The sequence below is a fragment of the Muntiacus reevesi genome, chromosome 7, assembly GCF_963930625.1.
Source record: "Muntiacus reevesi chromosome 7, mMunRee1.1, whole genome shotgun sequence".
Lineage (NCBI taxonomy): Eukaryota > Metazoa > Chordata > Mammalia > Artiodactyla > Cervidae > Muntiacus > Muntiacus reevesi.
The window spans coordinates 24,018,296-24,036,239 of NC_089255.1; the positions used below are offsets into that span (position 1 = coordinate 24,018,296).

Genomic DNA, 17,944 nt, shown 5'->3' on the forward strand with positions numbered 1-17,944 from the left:
AGAGTGGCTCCGCATTCCGCTCATGAGCAGAGGAGTGTGGAGATGCTCCTGCTCGCTGAGTGGGTGGTAATTTCTCCTAATCTCCTGAGCAGGTGAAAAGCCCACTCCACTGTCAAGATAGCCTATTTTTAGAGAACATAAAGACTTTCCCCACGTGTCTGAAGTATGACTGACTGATGAATCGATATTCCCTGCTTTTGCTGTTGTTCAGTCCCTAGGTCATGTCTGACTCTTTACAACCCCAGGAACTGCAGCACATCAGGCTTCCCTGTCCTTCACGAGCCCCCAGGATTTGCTCAAACTCCTGTCCATTGAGTCAATGATGCCATCCAACCATCTTATCCTCTGTCACCTCAATCTTTCCCAGCATCAGGGTCTTCTCCAGTGAATCGGTTCTTCATACCAGGTGGCCTAAATATTGGAACTTCAGCTTCAGCATCAGCCTTTCCAAGGAAAGTTCAGGGTTGATATCCTTTAGAATAGACTGCGTTGACGACCTTGCAGTCCAAGAGACTCTGAAGAATCTTCTCCAAAACCACAGTTCAAAAGCATCAATTCTTCAGCGCTTAGCCTTCTCTATGGTCCAACTTTCACATCCATCCATGATTACTGAGTAAATCATAGCTCTGACTATAGGGACCATTGTCGGTAAAGTAATGTCTCTGCTTTTTAATACACTGTCTAGGTTTGTCATATCTCTTCTTCCAAGGATCAAAAGTCTTTTAATTTTATGAATGCAGTCACCATCTGCAGTGACTTTGGAAACCAAGAAAGTAAACACTGTCATTGTTTCCACCTTCCCCCCATCTATTTGCCATAAAGTGATGGGACCAGATGTCATAATCTCAGTTTTTTGAATGTTGAGTTTTATTCCAGTTTTTTCACACTCCTCTTTCACCCTCATCAAGAGGCTCTTTAGTTTCTCTTTGCTTTCTGCCATTAGAGTGGTATCATCTGCATATCTGAGGTTGTTGATATTTCTCCTGGCAATCTTGATTCCAGCTTTTGAGTCATCCGGCCCTGCATTTCACCTGATGTACTTCCACATATAAGTTAAATAAGCAGAGTGACAATATATAGCCTTGATGTATTTCTTTTCCAAATTTAAACCAGTCCATTGTTCCATGTTCAGTACTAACTGTTGCTTCTTGTCCTGCATACAGGTTTCTTGGGTATCCCCATCTCTTTAAGAATTTTCCACAGTCTGTCATGATCCACACAGTCAAAGGATTTAGCATAGTCAATGAAGCAGAAGTAGACTTTTTTTAATTCCCTTGCTTTTTTAGTGATCCAGAGGCTGTTGGTAATTTGATCTCTGGTTCCTCTGCCTTTTCTAAACTCAGCTTGTACATCTGAAGTTCTTGGTTCACGTACTGCTGAAGCATAGCTTGAAGAATTTTGAGCATAATCTTGCTAGCATGTGAAATGAGTGAATTGTACGATAATGTGAACATTCTTTGGCATTCATTTCCCTGAGATGAGGTTATTAGCAAAGAGAATATCTTGTACCCAGTTTGAATACAAACAATACACACAACACCTGTAATATTTACAGAGTTGTCTGCTCTGATCCACATGACCATCAACAGAAGGAATATCTTTTCAGGAAGTTCTCCTCCTGTAACTTACTTAGGCAGCAACATTTCTGGAGCAACTAGAAGGGATGGAAAAGTCAAGGAAAGAGAGAATAAAGCTTCAGTAACTGAAGATGGAGTGTCTGCAGGTGAAACTCAGCAGGATACACAATCTTGGCCTGAATTTTAAAAACCAGAGACTAGCTTCCAGGTCGCACAGCCATCCATTAACAATGTGCCTTGGAATTTTCATTAACACATTGTAAAATATTTCAGCATATTTCTGAACTGTCATTGAAGAATTAATGTCACTTCAAGGGATTCTATGCCATCTGGGGGATTGTGGATGGGCTAAAAACAGGCATTTCTGGAGAAAAGCACTTAGGTTACTTTTTGAACTGTCCTGCCCCAGATTCCTCTCTGTAGGGCAACCCAAGAATTCCTAGGTCCAATTGGCTCTGAGGAGCAGAACTGGAAGAGATTTGACAAGACCTCTAGCATAGCACACTGCAGAGAGAAACAACACCCCCTTCTGGATCTGCCCACGCCGAAGCCCCATCTGCATCTGGGTTTGCGCTCAGCTCCCCCTGCAGCCCTCCATCACTGTGTCCCTCAGAGCGCAGTAGTACACAGCCGAGTCTGATGTTTGCACTGCCTGTTTCTGCAGGTGGAAGGAGCTGTCCCTCTTAACAAGAGTGGCCTGAAAACCTTCATGCTCTACCTTCTTGTCTGCTGTTAAGCCATTCAGGAGGAGTTTAGGAGCTTTGTTGAGATGCTGGATGTACCAGAAAAGATAGGGAGTAAAATCAGCAGTCTGGTAAGTGCAGTTCAGGGTCATGAGAGCCCCCTCTGAGACAGTCACTGGGCCTTCTGTCTGGTTCACTGAGTCACCATTGGTCCCTCCTACAAGAAAATAACTTTGTTATGATAGAAATGTACAGGAGAGGAGTTTTCAGCCAGAGAAGAAAAATAAAACTTACCTATAGTTATAAGAAAGTGAAAAATCATTAACATTTAATAAAATGCTACTTACTGAATATTAAGATGACCAGAAGAACTGAGTGAGTGACTGAGTGCCATGTATGCAAAAAAAACGGTCCTTGTTCCCTGGAATACACCAGTCTAACGAATCTAGTCTCCATCTGGATATTACAAAATCTCCTCACTCAGCAACGGAGAGCCCCTTTCTGCACAGCAGCAATATTCTGTCTTGTGGCTGCAAAGTAGGCAAGTGAAACCAGCTCCTGAACACAACAAGGAACCGCATCTGAAGAAAGCCCCGCCCTCTGGTGGTGGTCGTGAGAATTGCACCACAGTCGAGTCACCTATTCCTCCTGATAACAGCTTGTGGGGTTACATGCAGGAGAATGGGACAGGACCCTAAGAAGAGAGCCCTAAACATAAGCGTGCTTAGGGAAATGCTCTATTATTACTTCCATAATTTTTTTCATGGCACAGCTATCTCTAGTTTCACAAGAAAGCCCAGTTACAATTTCTAGATGGAATAGTCAGAGGATTCTTCCTCGCGTAAGTCTCCGATTCCCACGGGTCAGAGAAGGATCCCTCTGTGTGGAAAGTGCTTCCTCCTCTCCCCAAGTAATTTCTCCGAAGTAGTTATATTCATGTGGACTCTGTCAACATGCCATGGAGAAAATTTTATCTAAGGCAGGTGTCAAATAATGTGTAGTTAAATGATAAGGTTATTATCCTGATTTATCATGGAATGACAGATTTGTAAAACACAATAAAAGTAAAATACGTGACTTCTTTTTCATTGATAACGGTAGAGTTGATCTTCCAACTAGAAAACTATTTTTGGACCTTAAACATCAGGTAGCACAGAGATAAGGAAAACATATGAGATGACCACAAACATTGCCCAACTTACTTCATGGAGGCTGTTTCTAGGCACCAGTGCATGAGGGATTTACCAAAAATAGTGCAGCTGTCTCACTGTGGGATTGAGACAGAATAGGAGAACAGAGATCCTGAAATACCTAAAATTTGTGGACCTGTGTACCAGAGGGCAGGAATGTTAACAAAAAAGAGAGAAAGAGAGAGAGATAAGGGCAAAAGAGTGGTGGGGGCATGGAGGGAGGAGTTGGATCATCCTGGGTGACAGCAACCTTACACCTTTGGCCTCATGAGGCACAGGTGACCTTAATTAGGTACTCTGGTTCTTGAAACACAATCACTATCATTTTCCTTCTTGTCACATAGTTGTTTTAATTCAACTAAGTATTTTGTTTAGAATGTTAAGTTTAGATGCTGAATATATTAACCAGGCACTCTTCATTCCAGAGGCATGTGTGTGGTATTCAGCTGTCTTCTGTTTATTTGTTTTATTAGGGATTCAGGAATCTCAATGGAAAGAACTCAGGTTGGAATCTGCAAGCTCTCAGACACTACCAGGTCAAACAACTTGTTTATCTGAGTGCATATTCATGAATCCACTGTCACAGGAAACTGAAAGACTCCTCAGCAAATCAGAAATTAGATCCACGCCCTGTGCACACACTCACCCAGCATCTTCTGATCTCTGAAGGGGTAACATGGAGAGAGGACCACATCAAGATCAAGTGCAGAGGACTTGCAGAGTAGTTGGAGAGATACACCTACTATTCATTTCCTAGATTTTTCTCTTCCCTTTCTACTTAAATAAAGTTCTTGAGCATCTACCATGTACAAGTTATAAAAATTGAATAACTAAAATCAACCCTCTCTGAGGAAAACCTCGTAAGATTCTTTTCCCTCCTGTCAGTGCAAAAACCTGCTCAGTGAGCTGATATATATGACTTTAGTTAGTGACACTGTAGCTCAGGATAATTATCTTACATCCGGACCCTGCTTCATAAATCTTGTTTGGATTCTTCTTACAATCTACATTAAATTATACAAGAAGGAAGGTATTGTCATTTTCTGTGCATAATGCCTGTGAGATAAAGAAAACAAACACAAACGACATTAGCGGTCTTACCAAATATTGTCATCAGCTTCATAAACATTTTGCTTTTATACTCAGTCGACATTCTACTAGTTGCTGTACCCCACACAGAGCTGACCTCTCTCTTTTAATCAAAATTATCATCTACTACAGGGTAGTAATGCAATATGATGGTCTTATCCTTGAGAATAACCAGGTGAGCAGTAACTTTCTGTGTTGAGTGAAGATACCTCTATGTTAGTAGATACCTAGACTCAAGTTCAAATTCAGCCATGTCTGAAAGAGAAGCGCTAGCTCACTTTGAAATTACACACAACATTTCAAAAACTGCTCCTTGACAACCTCCAGGTGCAGGTTTGGGTACACAGTGCAAGTGCCTGGGGATCATGGTGCGCCCACCACACAGATGTAGAAGGCTGGGTCACTGAGCTGGGCAGCGGTGAGGTGCAGGGAGCTGAGCTTGGCAGTTGCATCCACAGTCGCTGTGTACCGTCCATTTGACTTTTTGTTGTCACTGTAAGTCATGGTTATCAGGGGAACAGGACCTCTCCCAGTGTCCTGTGTGTACCACCTTAGGTTGTTAAAGGGGCTCACTGTATAATTGCATTGAAATGTGCAACTCTCTCCCTCCAGGACCACCAGGGCTGGAGGACTCTGTTCCACTTGGTTTTTGCCACTCACACCTGTCCAAAAAGCAAAGAGAGATCTGAGAGACAGCTCACCCATTTTTATTGCTCTCTAATTTGCATCTCTTACTTCTCTCCAGAATGAATCCCAGCTGAACCATAACATGGCCCCAAATTCTTCTCTCCTCCTACCCCAAAGCAATACATGTGGTACACCTTTTTGAAAACTTTAAAAAATATTCCCCGGACTTACTGTGTCAACCTGACTAAAACTCTTCATTAACTTACAATAGAAATGAAGCCACAGAACCACCAGGGAGGATCTCGCGTGCATCTCCATTCTTCTGCACTGGGCTGTCCCCCAAAACTGACTAGTCTATTCAAAACCTTTTATTTATTTACATGAACAAAGGATTCTCAGGGATTGTGCTTAGCCAATCAGAGACTACATCCCTATTGAGCGAAAGACCAGATTTTGTGCTTCATACTCAGTCATACCCACAGGCGGGGCCAAGGCAAATACTGGCATCTTGGGGTCAGAGCTGTGGTTGCTCAGAACCTTGGGTTGGGCTTCTTGCTAGGTTTCCTTTTCACTATTTCAAACATAATACTGAATATAAGCCCCTGTAAGTCTCTGTAAACAGAGTAGGTTAGTACATAAAACATACGTTTAAAAACTCCAGTATGATTTCTGACTTATTGGATAGAAGAGTTAAGCCTCAGTTTTCTCATCTGAAAATACATATGGTAACACTTTCCTGACATTTTTGAAAGATTTCAAAGACATGATGTGGACTATCAGAGTCATGGCAAAGGAGGAAGCCCTACCTCTCTTTCCTCCACAGACAAGGACTTAACAATGATATCAGCAACAATATACCTTGAAGGACAACGCAGAACCAGCTAAAAGTAAATGTACTCCTAGAAGAACAAACTGAGAGCAGTCACATTTACAGGGGAGAGAAGAGCAACTTCACTCCACCCACATCAGTTCCTCAGATGGACTCAGCTCAGTACCGAAAAGATAGCCTGTGCCCATCGTGTCCCCCATGGGGGAGGGGAGTGATATTGGAGCTTGCACCCGACCTTCAGTCCTCTCAGGGCCCCCTCTGTGGCTGGTTTTCTATCTTACCTCCGGCCCAGTATGACAGGCAGAGAGCAATCCCTTGGGACACCAAGGAACAAAGGAAAATGCAGGACGTCTCTTTTGCTGCCAGTCCTGCTCTGTGAACTTGGGAGAGCAGAACTGAGGTTCTTCCTCCAAAGGGGAAAAGAGAGCAAATGGGGGGATGAGAAGTAACTGGCCTTACTCCTAGCATTTCAGAGTAGGAGTGGTTTCTATCTCCCCCTGTTCAGGATGGAGCAGAGCCTGGTCCCTTGGGATAGTAAGGAACAAGGAAAGGGAGAGTGTGGTTCTACAACTAGCACTGCCCTGCAAGACTGGGAATCAGTGCAGATCTGGTTTTAACCCCACACAGAGTGAAGGGGGCCTTATGCCAGATAATGCAAAGCACCCTCATGGAGCCAGTTTCTGCTTACTTCAGGTCATACTTAGCACTGAATGAGTGGCAGGGCTTGTTCACTGGAACAGCTAGCAGCAAAGGGAGAAAGAATGGTGTGTTATTACAGCTAGTACTGATCTGCAAGGTGGAGGAAGGCTAGAACTGAGGTGTTTCCTCCAAATGAAAGGATAGGAAAAAAACCGGTACTCAGGAGTACACTCCCAAAGGGACTGGTCTCTATCTTGCCTCATATTTAGCACTGCTGATTGAGGAAGGTCTCTTCTAGTCAAGACCAGACCATAAATACTGGGAGAGGTACCTGCTGCTTCAAAAGCTCACACGACAAAGCAAATCTACAAGATGCATAAAGAGTCGAGAAAACATGATACAATCAAAGGCAGGAAATAAATTTCCAGTAACCAACTGAAAGAAATGGAAATCTGTGAATTACCTTAAAAAGTGCTAAGTGTAGAAGCTTGTGAAAATGTTCTTATTGCTTCTATTTTCTCAGTGAAATAGGAAACCAAGAAACACTTGAGAGTGTGGATATATGAGGATTTATTCCAAACTTGAAATATAATGCCCAAAGATTTTGAAAGCAGAAGAATGGCAAAAGATATATCAGATAAACACTTACCTTAAAAAGCTAACATATTATCCCCTTGTATAACAAACTAGGCCTTCAGAATAGGATTTTAGAGATGAAGACACATGGACATTAGATTATTCCTATTGGTTCTGTTTCTCTGGGGAACCCTAATGCAGAGAACTTTTAAAATTAATAAAGAAATTTCATAAGCAAAAACCCGTAGTCTCAAATTTGTATGTACCTAAATAATATATATTGTGGGTTTTACATACTTTTGTGAACATTTGTTATATTTCACAATAAAATTGGTTTTAAACATTGATGGCTCAGAGAAATGGTTGATTAGAAACGATTACTACAGAAAAGGATGAAGACAGAATCAGTCCAGGAAAATCAAGAGCAGAAGAGCTGAGAGAAGAGAAGAGAGGAGTGAGGTGAAGGGAGCAGGAGAGTAAGAAGAGAGAGAAGGAAAAAACCTTAGACCACAGAGCTGCCCATACCTGTTCTGCTTAAACTAGGGGCAAGATGTTTGAAATACAGTACTCAATTTTCAACAACATCCCCAACAGAAGAAAGGATAGTTACTAAAGTAGATTTTTACAAACTTCATCAAAAATCAATGTGGCAACAGAAAAAAAAAATTCAAAAACGTCCTACAAAGCAATGACAGAGTTCAAAACACTGAGGCAGCTGCAGATTTCAAGGCATTTCAAGTAGATGTGATTCTTCCAAACTCTAAATCCCAGTGCTCATTATTTAAATCCTCTTCTTCAAGAAGACAGATGACACAAGATTGTTGTTGTTCTCCAGTGTTGATTGTCCACCTCCCATCCTTGTGTAGACTAATTGTGAACATGTTTTTAGCAATTTCACCTGGGTCCCCAACTGACAAAGCTGGGAACACAGGTAGATAGTTTCCATTGCCTGAGATCACACTTCATACCCATCCTGTGATGCAATGGAGTGGATTTATCTCTCCTTGCTTCTCCAATGGCATCTCTCCCAGACACATTGTTTTCTCTATATTTCTAGCACAGGCTTGAAGTTGACTGGACATGTATTCCTTACATATCCAGTAAGCAACTGGCAAAAAGCATTGCTAATATTGAAATATAAATATTGAATAGAAGAGAATGCCTAGGTTGAAAATCTTAATAAGGAAAAATGAAAGAGATAGGAAAAAAGGCAAATATAGTATTTAAAAATCAGAAGAAAAATGAGCCATTCAAGATGTTGAACCTGGATAGCTGCCTGAAAATAAACAAAAACTGAGAAAAACAGTTAGCTCTAACCTCAATCTCAACTCACATACACACACACATGCAAATTTAAAGACAAAACTAATCTTAGAGAAATTAAAGAAATTATGAGATAAAATTTTATGATTTAAGGTGCTACAGATTTTGAAGCATGAAATATATAACTCAGAATCCATAAAAGAAAATTTTCATAAATTTACTACATACTATTTTAAAAATTCTGCATAGCAAATATGAACAAAGTCAAAAAGATTGTATTAAACTTTTTAAAAGACACATATGACAGTTTTATGACAACTTTCTTAACAGAGAATGCTCTTTCAAATCTATATTTAAATGACTCTAACACAGGTGTTGTTTTAGTTGCTAGGTCACATCTGACTCTCAGACACCCTGTGGACCACAGCCCACCAGACTCCTCTGTCCAGGGGTTTCCCAGGCAGGAATGTTGGAGTGGCTGCCATGTCCGTCTCCAGGGCCTCTTCTGGACTCAGAGACTGGGCCCTCATTTCCTTCCCACTGAACCATCTAGGAAGCCCCATAACACAACAGGGAAGTGTAAGACACGTGAATAGAAAACTTACACAAAAAGATGTAAATAACTTTTAAATGAAATGAAGTTTTGCCTCATTCATAAACTTTAAATAATTAAAAAGAAAATTAAAGCCTAACTGATAAGCAAAAGTCCAAAACCTCACTAATTCACAAAGTTTAGGGAAAACAGGTATTCTGCCTAATCATGACTATTGGTGATAAAACTTATCTAGAAGAAAATTTAGTTGAATCACAAATATTGTGGGTATGTTACTTTCTTAAATAATATTTTATTTCCCTAAAGTGAATACTTATTATATTTAAAGTTTTTAATTATTTTGGCTTTCTTACTTACACGTGCCATTGCTCAATTCATCAATGGCTAACTTCCAATTTTCTGCTGGGTTTGGAAAGTGATCACTGATTATTATACAGGCACTGATAAAGAACATAGGTAGTCTCTGCTTATATATTTTTAGTCCTCCTATTTTCAACCGTCACTCCCTGAATGACTTTGGAACACACAAACACACACAATGCGTCATCCACCCTAATTATTCAAATGTAATTGATATTTCTGGTCTCTAAATTTTTCTGCAAGTTACAGCAGCATCTCAATGCTTCTTGTTCGTTTTTTGAATGGCCCCCAAGTATCACTATTTACGTGACTTTACCCTGAAATTACTTTAATCCTGGACAAGGAACTATTGGTGTCATGCTCTTTTGCCAAATTCACTAATGAGAGCTGGGTATGGGGAATCTTCACGTCTTGTTCTCAGGCCCTAGTCATTTGTATGAGTTTTGTATCAGCCAGAGACTGAGAGACAGAACACCACACACCGGGCCCCAGAGTGGATCAGACAGTCAGACGCTCCGCGTCCAGGCCCCGCTGCTGCTCAGAGTGCGTGTCAGCTCCCCCTGCAGTTCCTTCTCTGTGTCACTCAGAGCACAGTAGTACACAACTGAGTCTGACTCTTGGACTGAGGCTTTCTTCAAGTGGAGGGATTTTGATTTTCTGCGGTATGTGGCTTCAAACTCTTTGCTGATTTCCTTCTCCCTGTCCTTCGTGGCTTTCAGGAGGAGCTGTGGACCTTCTCTTGAATAGTGAACATACCAAAAAAGAGTCTGGTACCCGGTGGCTGAGTAAGTGCAACTGATGGTCAGAGTCACTTGGCCGCCTAACTGGGTCACTGAGTCTTCACGTGTTTGTCCTGGGGAAAAATAAAACAGTTCTGTGTGATCTCAGGCATAAAGCTCTGGGATAAAATTATGATTAAAAGTTTTGGTGACATAACAGAAGAAAGAATCCACATTTTTAGAAGCATTTTGCTTACCCAGCAGGAAGAGTATTATGGTCACTAAGCCTGAAGAAGAGTTCATTTCTAGAGTATCTCCTGAATAACGTTCTTGACTCTTAAGATGAAGAAATGTTGAAGTCACAGTGAAATTTAGTTTCACGCAGAAAATGTGTCTATGTTAGGAATCTGCACCCTCTGGTGGACAGGGACAGAAAAATGATGCATGTATCCTGGTCTCCTCTGCAAATCAGAAAAATGTTATCCTTGACTGTATCCATGAGACACATGTCAGTCTTCAGGTGAGGCTTGGAAATCTGATCAACAGCTGTCAACACCTCTCAGGTCTGTTTTGTTTTTAGGATACTACCTGACATGGAAGTTCTTTAACAAAGCATCCCAGGTATTTCTGTAGCTGAGAAGATATCAATTTTCTTAAGCACTTTAACATAGTGCTTTATAGTCACATGCATCCATGTAGGCCAACCTATAATCCACTGACTGTCAGAAAAGGGTTTTGTGGCTGATTACAGAGGAAGTAATAAGAAGTCAAGTCAGTATTGAATGAATCTCTATTTCTCAGCATTGTACTCCAATTTGTAGAACAGTGACTTACATTTATTACATGCTCACTAAGTGTTGCTATACCAAACAAAAATAATGAATAAAGGGTCTTTGATTGAGGAATCACTACTACTTGAAATATAGTATTTTATCATTCCTAAAATAATACCATTTGTAAGAAATGCTAACTTTTTAATAAAATATTTTCAGGGGGAAAAATTCACACTATCCTATCAATAGCCAAATAACCTTGAATTTCAAAACCATTAAAATACGAAAACAAAAGAATTATCATAACTGAATTTATCAAATCCTTATAGAATGATCTGACATCAATATCTTATTCTACTATTTCTCTGATTTCAAGATAAGATGGCTAATCTATCTGAATCAGCCAAGAAGAACCCCATACTCTTAATGAAAATCTAGCTTCAGGATTGATTCTCTCAACACCCATCTGCAACATTTTGTTGCCAAACTTTAAACCAAATAGTTTTCCTCCATTGGGTTGGGAACCCTAAAAATGTGGATTTCTGTCAAAAGCCTGGAGCACGAGTTAGGACTCTGTTCTTTCCCACCTTTTCAAATTATTAAAAACATGGCTGATATTTATACAACAGCAAATAATAGAATCAATGTGTGACTGATCTTAAATGACAGATTCAGGAATTCCAACTATAACTTCATGAATTGTACTTTTCAGGGTTGAGACCAAGAAGTGTAATTTTTCCCTTGACCCCACTGCACAGCTTGTAGAATCTTAGTTCCCCTCCCAGGGATGGAACCAGGGCCCTTGGCAGTGAAAGAACAGGCTCCTAGCTACTGGACCACCAGGGAATTCCTAGAAATTCATAACTTTTAAAACTCCCAGATGGTTTTGTTGCAGCTAGTTCAATACTGGTTTATAAGATTTCTTTTGTAATCAGTGTCCTGAAGCAAAACGGTCATCAATGATCAGGCAGAAATGCCATTTTTTAAACTGGTCTTTTGCTATGAAGTAAATGGCAACCCACTCCAGTGTTCTTGCCTGGAGAATCCCAGGGATGGGGGAGCCTGGTGGGTTGCTATCTATGGGGTCGCACAGAGTTGGACACGGCTGAAGAGACTTAGCAGCAGAAGCAGCAGCAAAAACAAGCACTTCTTTAGCTTACTTTTTATGAATATTCATTTTTGAAGAAATAAAATAAACAAAACATCCTCAAGGATGAATTTCTGGAGTGGAGCGCACCTTTTGTAAAATTCTGTAACCTTGCATCCCTAGACAAACGTGCATGGGTGCTCAGCCGCTTCAGTCGTGTCCAATTCTTTGCAATCCTATGGACTGCAGCCTGCCAGGCTCCTCTGTCCATGGCATTCTCCAGGCAAGGGTCCCTCCTCCAAGGGACCTTCCTGACCGAGCAATTGAACCCACAACTCCTGAATCTCCTGCATCGCAGGAAGATTCTTTACCACTAAGCCACAGGGGAAGCCCCACGCTAGACTCAAAGATGGAAGTTTAGCTCAGCCTGATTCCTGGAGCTCACTCTCCACAGATTTGTATCAAGCAGCTTCATCAGTCCAAAGTAAACATACAGATAATTTCCCTGATCTAGATTTAAGTAATAAAATCAGGCTCAGATTCTCCTTTGGGTTCACATATTCCTTCCTTTCTCCTTTATTTTCCAACTCTGTTGTCAAAAATGGCCTCAAAACTATGCTAGGAAGGAATTCTGAAAAAATTTAACACATTAAACAGAAAGCGAAAAATAAGTGTGGATGATGCTGGGTTGAAAATAAATGTATAACACATGGACACAGAAAGCTACTATCCACACCTTTAAAAAATTATATAGGACAATGAGAACACAAAGGAGAAATATTTGGAGTTGGGGTCACATTAGAAGACTCATGCAACATTGAAGAAAGACATTTGCTAAACTTGGATTTTTAATTGTTTTATAAATACACAACATTCACAAAACTATACTGCACTTATTTTAAATAAACTAATAAGATTTGACATATGTACACATTTGTGAAGCTATTATTCCAAGCGAGATAATGAACAGTGCTTCACCCAAAAGAGTTTCCTCACATCTCTTTATAATCTTCTCTCAATCCTCTCCCCTCCTCCTACTCCAATTTTCATGCAGCACTTCCATCATGAATTAGTAAGCATATTTTATATGATATAAATGGAATCATTTGTACTCTTTTGTCTACTTTCTTTCTCTCAGCATAATTAAGATTCTTTCATGGTTGTAAGTATCAACGGTTCATTCCTTTGTATTGATGAAAAGTGTTCCGTTACATAGATATAAAACAATTTGTTAATCTAGTCACCTATTAGCAAACATTTCTGTTAGTTCTAGCTGGAGGCTGCTACAAACAAAGTTGCTTTGAGCTTTTTTCTGTCACATTTTTAGTAGACATGTGCTTTCATTTTTCTCTTGGGTGAATATCTGGAAGTGGAATCCCTGGAGCATATGGTAGGTGTTTATTTGACTTTAACTTTCTTATTTTCTCTGGTGGTTTTTTGTAGATTCCCTTGGACTTTATACTAAGATAATTATGCTGTCTGTGACTAAAGACAGGTTCATGTCTTCCCTTTCAAATTGTGTTTTTTTGCTTCTTTCTCTTGCCTTTTTACACTGGCTAGAATCCCTAGTAAAACACTAAGTACAAACAGTGAGAGCAAAAATTCTTCCCCTAGTGCTGAAATTAGGGGGGGAAGCATTCATTCTTTCACCATCAAATATGATGTTTGATGTAGTTTTTGTAGAGGCTTTTTATCAAGTTGAGGAAATTCCTTAGGTCTTAATTTTCTGGAAGTTTTTGAACAGGAATGGATGCTGAATTATCTCAAATGCTTTTTCTGCATCTATTGAGGTTATTCTCGTTAATTAATCAACTGCTACTTGTCAGCCCCTGTAACTACACTATTGATAACTTGCCACAATAAAATGCCAAAGAATATATTACTCTCCCATTTTATATAATAAAACAAGGCTCACAAATGTCTAGAAAGTTTGTGGCCAAGCTAATAATTTTGAATAGAAATCTCTCTGATAGCAAAACCTGATTCCCTGTTTTTTATACTATGGATAATTTTCAGGGGCTTCCCTGGTGGCTCAGTGGTAGAGAACCCACCTACAATGCAGAAGCTGCAGGTTGGATCCCCGAGTTGGGAAGATCCCCCGGAGAAGGAAATGGCAACCCACTCCAGTATTCTTGCCAGGATAATCCCATGGACAGAGGAGCCTGGCAGGCTACAGTCCACGGGGTCACAGAGGCCTGGACATGACTGAAGCAACAGAGCACACACGCACACAGTACAGTCTGTGAACTACTTTCTTCTTTATTTCTGCACATTGAACAATAAAAAGTGACTAAATCATCACAGATTTGACCCTTTCACCAAAAGAGGACCACAACACATTGGAAAGAATATCCAAGCTGCAGTTCAGGAGCTGACCACCAGGTATTGCCTTGGCCATTCCTTTCAGATCAATTGTTAGGCACCTGAGGAGCAATGCACTATGACAAAGATGACAAATTTTTCTAGGTTTAGGTGAACCACCAGAGTACCAACATTTCATTCACAGCTCCTGATCACTCACTTTCTCTAATCCTTGAAATTGGCTTGTGATAAAGTAGTCTAGAGGATGGCTGTTCAAATTAACTAAGATAAATATTTCTCAAAAATTTAAAAACAGAAATGTCATATGATTCAGGAATTCCACTCCTAATTATGTCAAAAAATTGAAATTTTGGTATATGCCCCAAATACTGAGATATTTATATATCTATGTTTCTGTCAAAAGGTGGAACCAACCAAAATATCACCAAATGAATGGATAGATGAAATGTGGTCTATACTTACCCTAGAATATCATTCAACCCTAAAAAGGAAAGAAATTCTAAAACATGCTACAACATAGATGAAACTTGAGTACATCATGATAAATGAAATAAGACACAAAATGACCAGTGTTGCATGATTCCACTTATACAGGCTGTCTGAAGTAGTCAAACTCAGAGAGAGTAGAAGAGTAGTGGCCAGGGGCTGGAGGGACAGGGGAATGGGGAGCTACTCTTTAATGAGTACAAATTTTCAATTTTTCAACATGGAAAGAGTTCTAGAGATGAATAATGTTTCTGTTTAATAATAATGTAAATGTATTTAATATCACTGTATTCAGTTCAGTTCAGTTCAGTTGCTCAGTCATATCTGACTCTTTGCAACCCCATGAATTGCAGCACACCAGGCCTCTCTGTCCATCACCAACTCCCGGAGTTTACTCAAACTCATGCCCATCGAGTCGGTGATGCCATCCAGCCATCTCTTCCTCTGTTGCCCCCTTCTCCTCCTGCTCCCAATCCCTCCCAGCATCAGGGTCTTTTCCAATGAGTCAACTCTTCACATGAGGTGGCCAAAGTATTGGAGTTTCAGCTTTAGCATCAGTCCTTCCAATGAACACCCAGGACTGATCTCCTTTAGGATGGACTGGTTGGATCTCCTTGCTGTCAAAGGGACTCTCAAGAGTCTTCTCCAACACCACAGTTCAAAAGCATCAATTCTTCGGCACTAAGCTTTCTTCACGGTCCATACATACATGACCACTGGAATACATGATCACTGGAATACATGATCACTGTATTATACACTTAAGATTATTAATATGGTTTAAAAAAAGTCTGTTAGGATGGTAAAATTTTTTGAGTTAAACAAATTTAAGACTTTTTAAAATTAACTTTTACTGGAGTACAGTTGATTTACTGTGTCAGTTTCCGCTGTATAGCAAAGTGAATCAGTTGTGCACACACAGCACACCCACTCTGTTTAGAATTATACTCCCTTGTAGGTCCTTACAAAATATTGAGCAGAGTTCCCTGTGCCCTACAGTAGGTTTCTGATTAGTTATCTGTCTATATTATATGTGCAGTAGTGTGTATATGACAATTCCAGTCTCCTAATTTATCCCTCCCCTACTTCCCCCTTGGTAACCATAAATTTGTTTCCTATATCTGTGACTCTACTTCTGTTTTGGAATTAGGTTCATTTGTACCATTTTTTAAGACTCCACATATAAGTAATATATGATACTTGTCTTTGTTTGACTTCAGTCAGTGTGACAATCTCCAGGTCCATCCATGTTACTGCAAATGGCATTACCTCATTGTGTTTTATGGCTGAGTAATGGTGCATAGTATACATGTACCACACCTTCTTTATCCATTCTTTCCATAGACATATAGGTTGCTTCCATGTCCTTGGTATTGTAAATAGTGCTGCAGTGAACATTAGGGTGCATGCATTTTTTCAAAGTATGTTTTCTCCAGATTTATGCCCAGGAGTGGAATTGCTGGGTCATATGGTAGCACTCATTTTAGTTTTTTAAGGAACTTCCATACTGTTCTCCATAGTGGCTATACCAATTTATATTTCCATCAACAGTGTAGGAGGGTTCCCTTTTCTCCTTTTCTCCACATCTTCTCCAGCATTTATTGCTTGTATATTCTTTGATGATGGCCATTCTGATCAGTGTGAGTGAAAGTGAAAGTCACTCAGTAGTGTCCGACTCTTTGTGACCCCATGGACTATACAGTCCACGGAATTCTCCAGGCCAGAATACTGGGGTGGGTAGTCTTTCACTTCTCCAGGGGATCTTCCCAATCCAGGGATCAAACCCAGATTTCCCACATTGCAAGCAGATTTTTTAACAGCTGAGCCACCAGGGAAGCCCAAAGATCAATGTGAAGTGATACCTCATTGTAGTTTTGATTTGCATTTCTCTAGTAATTAGTGGCAGTGAGAATCTTTTCATGTGCCTCTTGGTCACCTGTACATGTTCTTTGGAGAAATGTCTATTGGATCATCCCCTCATTTTTAATCTGAATTGTTTGGGTTTTGTTTGTTTGTTTTTTAATGGATCTGTATGAGCTGTTTGTATATATTGGAGACTAACCCCTTCTCAATTCGGTTGCAAATATTTTCTCTCATTTTGTAAATTTTCTTTCTGTTTTGTTTATGATTTCCTTTGCTATGCAAAAGCTTTTAAGTTTAATTAGGTTCCTTTTGTTTATTTTTGCTTTTATTTTCATTACTCTAGGAGGTAGACCAAGAGAAGATTCTAGTGTGACTTATGTCAAAGAGTGTTCTGCCTATGTTATCCTCTAAGAGTTTTATAGTATCCAGTCTTACATTTAGGCCTTTAATCCATTTTGAGTTTATTTTTGTGTATGACGTTAGAGAGTGCTCTGATTTCATTCTTTTACATTTAGCTGTCCAGCTTTTCCAGCCTCACTTGTTGTAAACAATGTAAGACATTCCTTTTAAGATTTCTACTCTACATAATTGCTTTCCAAATACAAATATAAGAGGCAGCTACTATACAAGATCACTTAGCAACCACCCATTACCATTCAACTTTTAAAACATTGACAGAAATGGGATTCAAGGTAGAAGGAAGAAATTGCAGAGAAGGAATATTTGGGATTGTGTAACAATGATTGAACGAGAGGGCCCAGAGGAGTGCAAAATCAGCCACATGATGGAAAAAATGTTTTTGGAGGAGTGTGCAGTGAAAGGCAAGATCAGAGACAGAACATAATTCATATAGTACTTCGCAAAATGTCCTTCTAAGGGCCACTAATTATTGATCTTTTTGTGGATAAGACTGGAGAGAGGCAGGAAAAAACCTACATTAGGGAAATTGAGCCATTCAGTGATAGAGGTGTTAATAAGAAGCAATGAGTATTAGCATAAAGTAAGCACCTTAGAATGTAAATAAAGGTACTATTAACTCAGCTAGCAAAACTAAAATGAATGAATTTATTAAATGGTGTAAAACAACATGATATTCAAAAGAAGGAAAATCACACAGAGATTTCACGACAAAACAATATCTGTAATATAGCATATAGTCAATTAATATTTAATGAATTGCTGGGAAAATTAAATAAACAGTCTTGTTTAGGCTTCAGAGACAAAGCAGAACAGGCCTCTGACCTTGCTTCTAACCTGCCTGGACACTGCCCTGACTGTGAGTAACTGCCTGCTGTGAGTGCAAGACTT

The 17,944-nt window shown here is 39.8% G+C and overlaps 1 pseudogene; it reads right to left on the reverse strand.

Moving 5' to 3' along the window:
- Positions 1 to 1,955: 1,955 nt before the first annotated feature.
- Positions 1,956 to 5,043, reverse strand: LOC136172558 (uncharacterized; annotated as a pseudogene).
- Between the last annotated feature and the right edge of the window lie 12,901 nt (positions 5,044 to 17,944).